The following is a 12,339-nucleotide window of genomic DNA, read 5'->3' as shown; positions in this document are numbered from 1 at the left end:
TGGGACAGTAGAGCCTTTGGTTTGGCCCCGTGTGTTCAGGCTTATCTTCACAGATGAGATAAGGTCTGGAAGGGAAAGGGGAAGTCTCAGGCATTTGAGAAGCAATCATGGTTAGTGGAAGCATTGCAATATAATTGGCAGGCTGCAAAATGGCCTGATTCTCGTCCCCGAGTAAGAAAGAAAAAGGGTGATTTACGATGTCGTCTTTGGCTTCTTCCAGCTGGAGTGGCTTGATGGCCCTTCTGTACCTAGCAGCTCCATCCAGTGTGGGGTGTCACCTCAAGCAGTATCTCTCCCTCACTGTCATTCTTGTTGTCGCTAGGTAGTGTGGCCTGTCACTTGGTTTAACTGTGAACATTTGTGTGTTACGTGTATAAAATAAAGCCAGAGGTGGGTGACAATGATCTCTGAAGATAGAGAGTTATCTCAGCTGAATCTGAAGCTGCTTCCTCCTTATTGTAGCAGGCTAGTGTATCCCAAACTCTTGCAGGGATGTGAGGAAAGCCCTGAACGTGTGGTGTGAATGCAGTGTGACAGCTCTGCCTCGCGGAAGTCCTTCCAAAGCTTAACGAAGATGTGACACAACCTACCTGACATAATACGAGTGCAGTCAATCAAAGTCTCTCTGCAAAGGAACTGATCCCACAGCACGCAGACCTTTGCCTCGCTCAAAGCAAGTAAATCTGAAGAGAGAAGCAGACACTCAAGCCCTGCAGGTGCAGACAGGCTGCCTAGCTGAGGAGGTATCTCAGTGCTAGCGGGAGCCAAGAGCCCACAGGGCACAGAAGATCCACCATGGAGAGCTGTTCCCACGGGTGACCAGTGCTTAAACGCTGCCCTGTGAATGGAGTTTGAAAGGATGCAGCTCTCTGGTTTTGGCTTCAGTTTGCATCTGCCCAGGCTCTGTTAATACCCTATGACATTAAACTGCAAACCACAACAGCCACTGAAAAATACCCATTGTAGTTCACTTTCATTAGCTGTCACAGAAGGCGAAACGTCCACTCCTGGGACCAGTTCATTCTGCTGCTTGACCTGCCTTCCCTATGCACTGCTTTATTTTTATTTTATTTTTTTTTCTTAACGACTTCACAGTAAGGCGTTTATTTTTCAGGTCGCAAACAAGCAGCAGGGTGCACTCTGAACAATAGTGGAGAGTTTGGCAGCACACAGGTTGCTCATCTGTGCCAGAAAAGCTTCTCTGATGGCTCCGAGTTCCTCTTTCTCCGCCTCTGCCAGGGGCTGACATCAGGGAAAGAAAGAATACAATTGAAAGCCATCAAAAGTAACGTCCTGTTTATTTTCCTGCTAACAGGATTCTTTTCAGGACATTTCAAAAACGAGAGGGGGAGAAAATCTGAACAAAGACACGTTGGGATTTCGTTAGGTTTTAGCACAGAAGAGGCTAGAATCAGGACCAAAATGCAGGACAGGGGCAGGATAAATGGGACTGTATGCCATGTGTCTTTGTCTCTGGTGCTGCCCTCCTGGGAGAAGACCATAAAGAGCAGGAGAGGTTCCTCTGCTGGAACCAGGACAGCGTAATCTGCTAATTATGTTTATTATACTGCAATCCCCTAGATTTATTTATCGCTGGCCCCTGTACCTCCTTGGAACTACCAAACAAGATTGTGCTAGCACTGGTGCAGATTTACCAGGGAAAAGGAGGAGATTTGGGCCCCTCATGATCATTGGCAATTGCGGTTTTCTCTTGTGTCAAATGATGTGACTGTGCAGCTGTCTTTTCCTTGGTATTTAGGGGGCAGCTACACAAAATGGGTGATTCAATACAGCAACTCATTGTGCTCCAAGGGGCAGATCTCGCTCCCTCTCTTTCTGTCCTCTCCTCTTTTCCTGCCCAAACTCACACCACTGCATTTCTTGCAGCAGGTCTCTCTTTCCTTGACTGGGAAGGGATGAAAAAAAAAAAAAAAAAGCTTCAGAGTGGCTGGGGCTCTACTTTCTCTACTTTCTTTTTCCCTGTTCCGTAAGAAATGTGTTTTAAAACCTGCTTCTTTAGCTTTTCACAAAGAAGATCCTAGGCTGTTCCTGTTTGGGAAACCAGTTTTGGCCTATCACTTCTGCTTGGTTCTCATGGGTTCACGATTGCTCTTGAACATGCCACACATTTCAGAGATGTCTCACTTCTGTGGAGACCACAAAATGCAAAGCCATGGAGGAGACGAAAACAGGGTGGCCTCTGTGCAGACATGGTTCACAAGGGAAATGGAAGGTCAGGCACCCTGTTCCTTACCAGGTGGTCCCTGGGTTGCCTCTGCTCCCTCCTACAGTGGAGCTTTGCCTCCTCTTGTTGTGGCCATGGCATGATGACAGCTTATGTTGTTCCCACTGCTCTAATTGCAGCTTCTGCCTCTGCAATTACAACTGCTGTAAATAACATCGATCGATAGCAAACTGATGAGCATCAGCCTTCCCTGAGGCTATGGCAGGGAACAGGGTACCGGGAAGGGAGTGGGGGGCTTTTCAGCTTTCAGTTCACTTCCTCACTCATTATCTGGCCAAGGTCAATGACAACCATCAGCCAGGACCAACACCAGGCTGACATGGAGGGGTCCTCTCACTGATGGTCCAGCTGAGGCCCCCCCTTTGCCTGGCAGCAAAGCATCTCTGTGGGTCTTCACCATGCTGAGCTGACCACGGTGGAGATGACAGGGAGGGGAAGGTAACATGGGAGGAGGACAGTAAACCTGCAGCTCTCTCCTGAGGTCAAGCAGATATAGATTTAATTGAGAATGGAGTCACAGGTCAGGTGGGAGAGTTTATTGTGCTCCCTTCCCCAGGGCTGTCTTGCCACAGATTGTTTTATAAGTGTGCTATTAAATTAACAGTTTTTTTTTTCTTTTTTTTCTTTTTTTTTTTTTTGAGAGAGAGAGGAGTAGTCCTTTCTATATAAAAAGTGAATGAAACCATGAAATGGCCTCTACACCCACATCCTCAGATAGTCTTTTAAGCTAGATAAGCTACTTTGCTAACCTGTGCACCATGAACTGCCCTCCCTTTCCCATCCCCGTTTTGATAGCTACTGTATTCAGAGTTGTTTTTCTGTTTCTGCTTTTTAAAATTATTTTCCAGCATAAATCACTTTCCATTGTTCCAGTCTAAGTATTCAGTGGAAAAGCAAACGCATGCAGCCTTTTCTTTTCATCTCTCCTGCCTATATAGAAAAGAAGAAATGCTTAACCTATTCTTTGAGCCAAAACTAACAATAACGGCTCTGTTTTGGGGAGGAATGATGTTGGTGATGGCCATAAGCAGTGGGAGGACCTGCCTGACTGCTGCAGGCTGATCTTTCCCACAGCTCAGGAGTCCACCCATAGCCAGTCATCAGGTTTGGGCTGAGTCAGGTTGTGTCTGTCCTGATAAATAAAGCAATGTTCAGGCTGAATGGCCCACAGTTGTCCTCTTTGTTAAATTATTTGCACATTTACTGTTCTGTTTTTTGTTTGGGATGACTAGCAGCTTCCCAGACATTTCCCATGGACCCATTGCTGGTACTTGCAGCTAAAAGTGTTTGGCTGTGTAGGTGGAAGCTGTGCTCTCTCACTTAGCATCAAAGCTAGGGAAAGGCCCATAACTTGTTCTGTTTGCTAGTACAGACAGCACCTTCAATGCTAATCCAAGCCCACTGAAGAAAATGGAAAATTTTTCCAGCGATTTCAGTAGTCTGTGTCATGTCCTAAATTGAATTCAGGCCAACTTGGGATCCAATCTGACCAATATCACATGAGCAGCTTTAGACTCATGTCAGTGAAACTGTTCCGATGAATTTTCAACACAGGAGTTAGTTTTGCAAGGTGAGGATCTTCTCAGAAACTAAGTTTGTGAGTGGCATGTGAGATGTGAGTTTATAGCCATAATCATGGCAAGCTCTCATGGGTGAAATCTGTTAAACCCATGCTTAAAGCAGTCTTTCCATACTATCTCTTGGCAGATATGGATTGTTTCCAAAGGGAAATGAATATTTTTTTCCAAGAAATGTATTCACTTGTCTTCAGTGTTTTCGCATTATGTTGTAAAACTAGTTTTTTTCTTCTTTCTTTTTAACTTATAAAATTCTTCCTCCACTGCCAAAATTTTGGAAGGAGGGAAAGAAAAATCGAGAAAATATGTAAATAATCCAAATTGAAGGGCAGATGTGAAGATGTTACCTATGTACCTATCTATATGTATGCATATCAACTAGACATGAGATAATTTCAAAACTTATTATAAATGATACTTCTTTGACTATTCCCGATAACATAATTGACATGCTAAACATTTACCTAGGTTGTAAGTTCTTGGATATGGGAATCATTTTTGTTCCCAGTTTGTGTACCCCATGGTACTGTGGACACTTCATTATTGAACCTCCGGGAAAATGCTGCCAAACAGTTAAGAAGGAAAATGTTCTTTTTCTCTGTTATCTTAGTGAGAACCCGTGGCTCTTCTACATGTTTTTTGTGTGATATAATTCGTTAGGATGCTGTGAGGAAGCAGCAGAAATTTTGACTGATAGAGAGTTTTTACTGGGTAATTTTACTCCTGGCTACTGAATAGATCAAATACCTCTGATCAAGGTATTTGATTTGATCAAGCTCCACCATGCCATGCATCTCAGATAAAATTCAGGTGCAAAGAATTAAACTGGGAAAGGGCAGGGTATGGCGTTTGCATAAATGCCACATGGCATTTTCATAAATCCATAAAATATGGTCCAGGAGATCAAGTCCGCAGAGAAAGAGATGTCAGCTAATGCCAGCAGTGTCAATTTATTTTGTGCTGGAATGTGATGGATAATTAGGGCTGATAGGTGCAAATATAGTTTTCAAAGATGAATAATTTGTTTTGTTTAGGGATTTGGTTTTGGTATATTGTATGATTGCACCAGAGAGGTCAGTCTGAAGGGGGCTGTAACCAAGGGAAACAAGTAGCTGAAAGACTAAGATCTAAAGCTGTTTTGTACCAGCCTTGAGAAAACCCTTGCTGTTGAAAGCACATTAACATTTCCACTCTTCCTGCAAAATACTGTCTCTCCTGAAACAGCTATATGCCAGAGAGTTTTTGCTGATGGGTTTATGGAAATCCTTCTGTCTTCTGTTCAAAGCCCCACAGTTTCAGCTGACTTACGTAACAGCACTGTTCCTCTCTCAGAGAGGCAACTTGCCCAGACATAATCCCAGTGCTGCAAGCAGACACAAAGAATACCGTTTTACAGGAAAATGCTGCAAATCTGAAGTTCACCAGAGATTCCTAGAAACATTGCCAGAAAGGATCTCTGGACATCTCGAGTCCAGGTGAGAATGCTTAGGGACAGATCATATTGGTCATGGCTTCTTTTAGCTAAGCCTCAATGTCCTCCAAAGATGGAGATCCCATTACTTCTCTGGCTGACCTGTTACCTTGCTGCAATATTTCCTAACATCCAGGCTGAATCTCCCAAGCTGCAATACAGTCTATTTCATTCTAATGACATCCGTAATTACTAAAAGGCATTTGGCTTGGTCATCAGAGCACTGGAACAGGCTGCCCGTCTCTGGAGATCTTCAAGGCCTGCTTGGACGCAGCCCTGCACCACTGCTCTAGGTGACCCTGCGTGTGCAGGGGGGTTGAACTAGATGATCTCTAGAGGTCCCTTCCAACCTTAAGGATTCTATGATTCTATCTTTACCTTTCCTTCCAATAGTTGTAGGCTGAAGTTAGGTTGACATTTAGCCTTCTCTTAGCATGTGAAACAAATGCTTATCCCCATGTTGTGTCCACTATGTAAAGACAATGAGAGCCTCAAGGGGGTAAAAAGTTTGAAACAACTCGGGGCTGTATCTCCTAGTGAGATACTATTTCAGATGTGTTTACACATGGAATAAACTGAATGACTTCAGGGTGCAAATGCAGCATTTGGTTTAAAAGTGAAGGTTGCTGAGCTCAGTCCTGCACTGGGCATTCAGTCAGCCAATTTCTGCTAACACCAAGAGACACTGGATATGCTGGACCCTTCCAGATGACTGTGGGTAGTGTTGATTGTGTGAATCAGGTCATATGTGTAAATCTTGCCACTCCTTGAGGCCATACACCACTTTGTGCAGGGTCTTGATGGCAGTGGCACCCTCTCTGTCCCAGACCAGGCAGTCAAAATAGGAGCATATAGTACAAACCAGCATTATTGCTTGGGTATATGGAGAATGACATAATCAGAAGGTCATCTAGGAAAACATCTCACAAATAGAGGGAAGAAAAAAAAGTAATATTATCTCCTACAAGTCTTGCCTCCCTAGAATAAAGCATGTGTTAAAAAAAACAAAGCATTTGTAAAAATAAAGCCACCCAAAGGGTAAACTGATATTTAATCAATTCTCATTTAATCAATCCACAGGAGTCCTCCTGCGGCGAGAGTCTGGTCCATCAGCAGCAGAGAACCTGGGTTGTGTTAAGACGTGGTCCTGCCTTCTCCCTCGTCTGGCTGTTCTTGCCCTTCCCAACAACAACATGGATTGGGGAATAAGTGGGGAATATGAGACACCCTGAGGTTGTATGGTCATCCAGCAGGACCGGTGCAAAGGACAGCACAGGAGGCAGCACCCCGGGTCCCCAGTGGGCATCTGGCCAAGTGGGACATGTGGCTCCCCCTTGCTGAAGCTTGGGCACAGTGTATGTGGGAGCACATGCACTGCTCCCAATTAGCAGCTACATAGGGCCCCTGCTTGCATTGAACCCAGTTAATTAATTTGCTGCATTGATTGTTTTCTGTAACATCCTTGCCTCTCATTTAACATCTGAGTGCTACAGTTGAGAGCAAACAAATCTCAAACTACCCCAGTTAATTATATTGGTAGCATAACATGCAACTCTTGCTATAAACAGCTGAGTAGTCCTTATAGGCTGCAATAGACCCTACCCCACCCTCGATCTAAAGCATTTTACAACTCTAGCTAAAATATGTATGAGCATTACCATATATTCCAAAGCCCAGAATATTTTTCTGGGAATTAAGTTTCAAAGGAATATATATATATATATATATATATATATTTGCAATTAATATCATTGCTACAAGATTAATACAAAAGACAGCACATGCATAACTGGGAGTGCTACCGCCTGTCAAACTAGGAGAGAAAAATTGCAGGAATAACCAAGTATTGATGCAAAAAACCCTCATGGTGTGAAGCCTTAAGGGACGTCCCCTCCATCCGCATGCTCCCCTACCCCTTCCATGGTCACTGAGCTCCCATCTGCATCTCTCAGCTAGGTTTCACCCCGGTACCGAAGTAGAGAGGCTTAACAAATAAATACTAAGCATTAAGTCTGTGAAGATGCAACAGAGCAGTCAGTTCCCTGTGATGGGACACATGCTGCTGCAGGAGGCTTACGCACGCCCGAAGTGACTGAGTAACTCACGGGCACAGGAAAATAGCACGCTCTAGTGGGGAAATTATTAATAGTTACTAGAAAATAAATCACTCTGCTGCATTGCCCAAGTACTCTCTGCTAAGGCAGCTGCATCTTTGTGTTTCTGTTCAGTTTTCCTCCTTTCTCTACCCATCTCCAGGCACCTATTGCATCCTCTGCCTCTTATGCAAGGGAATAAAATACAGGCCAAAAGTAGCTTATCGAGCCATGCCTGAGATTTCCCACTCCCTGGACACCCTGAGATTTTCCTAGTAGAGACTCCATCCTGACTCCTACTTAAATTATTCAGGAAAAAAATATTTTTCCTGTATTTTTCACATGCTTTCATCACGGGCTTAAAGTAGGCTGGCTGTGTGTGCTTGGCACAGCACAGGTACGTCCCCAATAGAGCGCAGGGGCTGGTTGCATGGGTGCAGGGAGGATGAATGCATCGGTTAATGCAAGGGCAAGGAGCCCATAAGCTTGGAGACTGGAGGGGTCCTTCTCCCTTCCCGCTGTCACTGAGTGGAAGATGCCATTAACATGGAGAACTCATTGCTGGCTAACTTGAGACCCTAATCATCTATCAGTCGTAACCATTAATGAAACAGATGATGAGACATTTAGATCTCCAGTTCTGATTGAAATGAGTTAATCACATCTCACTGCTCAGAGACCTGTCAATCCTGTGTGCATGCAAATGTTTCCCGTTCCTTTGCTTATCACTGGAAATAAGAAACATTGCTCCAGGTTCCTTTACTTATGTCTGTTGGATCTCCCCACTTAGCTGTAAAACCACAGGCCTGTGGGCCAGACTTATAAGGTGTGATGACCAGCAAACATCCCTTGGCCCTGGGGGAGCTGCCATTGAGGGAGCTACTACTGAAGAGATGGCACATGTTTGGGGAAGGAGGTGGTGTGCTGACACAAGGATGGAAGCAAACACAGCCACAGTGACACAGTGACTGCTCATTCACTGCTGGAAATGGGGATTTAAGAAAACATCCCAGCTCCTACAGTTCATCTTCTACTACAGATTTCACTACTAAATCAGAAGTAGCTTTTGCAAGGACAGGTAAACTGCCTCACCTGCACTCCTTCTGAAGAAACTCTTTTTTAATGTTTTCTTTGTATCATGTAGTTCCTGCCAATGACAAGTGGTAATCTTACCTGATCCAAATGGGAACTATGGGATATGATGTTGGGCAGAACAAGTAATTGAGCTAGCCTGGTGTAGTTGCATTCAAAGAGTGGATTTTCTTACAGGTGGCATCAGTATTAACTACTCTTAGCCTTAGGAAAAGGTCTTGGCACCCTTCGAATTTATACACTTTTATAGGCATGTAGCTTATTTTAATCTTGTATTCTAGGGCATGCTCAGACCCAAGGCCTGATCTCCTGCCATGATGATATGAAAAGCACCCAGGACTTGCGTTTTGAGGAGCTGAATGATGCTTTGTTCACATGTGTTGTCCCAAAGCTATTGCTGGCCCAGTTCAACACTGGCCCACGTACTTTGATAGACAAAATAAATGGCTAAAATACTTTCATTTCGACAGGTTTTCTAGATGTTCTACTATTTGTATTTGGTCAGTTTTGACCATTACCTATGTCTATTTGCTTGTCTATTTATTCAAATCAAAGCTTCAAATGCAAGCCTGTCAGCTTGCAAAGCTTAGACAGCTCTCCATAGTCTTGACATGAACCCCATGAGGCCATCAAATGCCTTCTGGTATCTGGTGGTGTAGCTGTTGGGCAGCTATTTATCACTGGAGTCTCTGGTTATATGGAAATTCTGGGGAATGTTCTGTCTTAGTAGTATTAGTGCCACCGGTCTGGTCAAGTTGCCATATGGATATCTTGATGTTCTGCTGACCAAAGGTTACTTTGGAAATTCAGGAGCAAAGCAACCTGTTACACTGTCTAGAGAAGAAAATTAAACGGAAGACATAGAAATGTACCTCTGCAAAGGAGGACCTACCCTTGCAGAACTTTCCACTGAGTGAAACACATTTTATTTCCCATTGCCTGAGGATAGTAACCTGTAATGAGTTCTGCTCCCTGCAAGCCTGTATGAAAGACAGTGAAAATCGAGATTTTTAGAGGTGGCAAGGGACTCTCCTGCCTTCTCATTTGCTGGGCTTAATTGCTGTCCTGAATCTGAGCCATCAAAGGAGCCCACGCCATGAACTGAAGTCATACTGTTCCCCTGTCGGTACTTTGTGTCTTCAGTTGATGGGATAGGCAAAGTCCTTTGCCCAACTCCTGAGGTTGGTCCATCTGTTTGGACGCTGCAGTTGCTGCTGATGAATGTCTTACTGTTCCCAGTAGTCTTTTATCTGTAGTTTTATGCAAACTACTTTGCTGACAAAATCATTTTAGACCTGGAAGTTGCATTTCAGTGCATTTCTTGTGACTGGACATGAAGCCAAGTACAAAGTAGTTCATCAGAGCAATCTGCCAGTGTTATTTTTGCTTTGATGGGGCTGAAACTTTAGCTTTACTCTGACAGAGGGGAAGGATTTGTAAACATAATTGTGGTAGCTTTCTTGATGGGGGAGAATTGTGTTGGAAAAGGGGAGGAGGGATAAAGCTTCATTACACAGTCATGTGAAAAAGGAAGTGCTAGAGCTGGAAATATGAGAAGAAGATGAAGCATGGACATTCATAAGCAGTTTTGATTACAATAAAAAATTTATTTTGATTCATATCATACTGAAAACTTAAATAAATAAAATGTCAAAGAATGATTGAGTGAGACTCCTCACAATCAGAGCAAAGAAATGATTATCATAATCGACAATGTATTCAAAGAAAAATACAAGGAAAATCTAGTCATGGGAAAAAAAGTGCTCAAAAGAATTGGCTTTGGTTAAAAACACAACACACTCCAAGAGTGCCGTAGAGACTTTGCAGCGGTGGCAAATACAGTTCAAGAGTTTGAAGCCTTGGCAGGTTGTTTTTTCTTCTTTTGTTTTTCTTTTAAACAAAATAAATCCAGAGTTTCTAGCAGGAAAACAGAAAGTTTTTAATTCTGGCAGTAGAAATCAATTGTTCCTCCAGCATCATCTGTTGGTATCTTTTCATTCTGAAGGTTTTAAACTGAGCAGAGAAATTGTGGTGATACTGTAAGAAAAGATCTAACATGACAACAGTTAGCTGCCTAACAAACTTTAGGAAGTTCTCCTGGAATAGAAATGTGATGGCCTAAACTCTTCCTCATCCTACATATAGTCAGGTCTACTTTCTGCTCTCTACATATTCTGAAAAATGGCATTAGAGATGAACAGTTTTTGCTTGCTGTCAGCAGAAAAATTAAATGCTAGACCTGATCAGTACAGTATGAGCCAAGATACTGTGTATGTACTGTCAGGCACAGAATATTCAGAGAAAAAAATGGAAACCTGACTTGGACTGTGGAAGAGTACTTTCAAACAACACAATCAAAATTAGTGGATCTTTGACCATTTTTCTCAACCCCCAAATGGCCACCTGTGATCAAAAATCAATAGGAACTGAGTACCAAGCCACCATGCATGCTCTTCCAAGTTTTTCTGAAAATTAAGCAAACAGCAATGAAATGTTTCTGAATTACTGACATTCCTCCATTAGAAAAAAAAAAATTGAAGAATTTGAAGTGCTCATCTATTTCCAAACTCTGACCACAGCGTGAAGATACTGCTGCCATCTTCCATGGAGTCTTTTTTTATCTTGATAAAGCTGCTTTCCTTGAAACCTATTTATTATTTTCTCACCAGAAACATATTGATTTACAATGATTCAACACTGGGAATGTGTAAAAGAAAGAAACAAGTATGATTCAGGTAGAAAAATGTTGTTCTTTTACAAAGGGTATTTAGCAGATAAGAAGTTTGTTGAATTTTCTCCTCCTGCAACATGCAAGTGAGTAGTTCTGTTACCCACCATGCTAGGAAAGAATTTCGTGACATAAGGTTAACGAACCGGTCTCTGGAAGAAGGCTGGAGAATCCTTCCCTTTCTATATTGCTAAACTGAAGGGTTACATGTGTGCAGCATGGGAGCTCAGTTGCTTGTATAGAAGTTTGGCATCCTTGGCGCTTCATATAGTATAAATCCAATAAAAATATTCATGTTGATAAAGAAACTGTTGGCGAGTGGTGCTGAGGCTGGGAATAGGCAGACTCCCACAGGAAATGGGTCAATTATCACTGAATCCTATTATCATAGTATTAAAAAACAGCTCCTTGTGGTCCATCATCTGCACTTTGTTCTTGGCCATACTTAATATTATCCTTGAGAATCAAACGTATTGATTCTACCAAAATCTCTGGATATAAAATCTCCATTGTCACTTCCCTTTTCTCACTGCTTGCAGGTACTGACATTAATATACTCATACCTTCAGAGATGCCCAGAATTTGGAAAACTAGCTTACACTGCAGAATCAGCATGCGTAGAGTGCATCCTTGTAGATGCTACAGTGCTAAATATTCCTGTTATATTAACTATTTTATATCGCCACCCATGAGATTTCTTCTTCCATTTCAAATAGAGACCTTGTAAAGAGATAGCACTTTCTAAATTTATAGAAAAATATGAGGAAAAAAATCCTTGGAACTTTTGGGCATTTTCCCATAAAAAAGGTAAAAGCTACCTTCAAAAATTAGCCTTGTTTGCATTTGTTCAAGTACAATATAGGAACAGTTATTATTAGTTTTGACTACAAAATATACCACATGGAGGCTAAACTTTGGTTATTTTTCCCCCCTTTTATAAAAAAGTTTAATTTAGGGTTTGTCATCTTAAAAAAAAACACATCTTTGCACAATTGTAAAAGGCACATGTAAACGACTGAAAGAAAAAAAGTCCACTTCCCAACCTTAAGCTGGATTGATTAAATAAAAATCAGCATTCCAGAGTATTTCCACCAAAAAAAATTAAAAATACATATATAACCAAAGAAGACAAA

This window comes from Tinamus guttatus, unplaced genomic scaffold, assembly GCF_059628265.1.
Source record: "Tinamus guttatus ecotype Peru unplaced genomic scaffold, ASM5962826v1 Tinamus_guttatus_pri_ptg000038l, whole genome shotgun sequence".
NCBI classification, from domain to species: Eukaryota; Metazoa; Chordata; class Aves; order Tinamiformes; family Tinamidae; genus Tinamus; species Tinamus guttatus.
Note: the sequence above shows the minus strand (reverse complement) of the source record.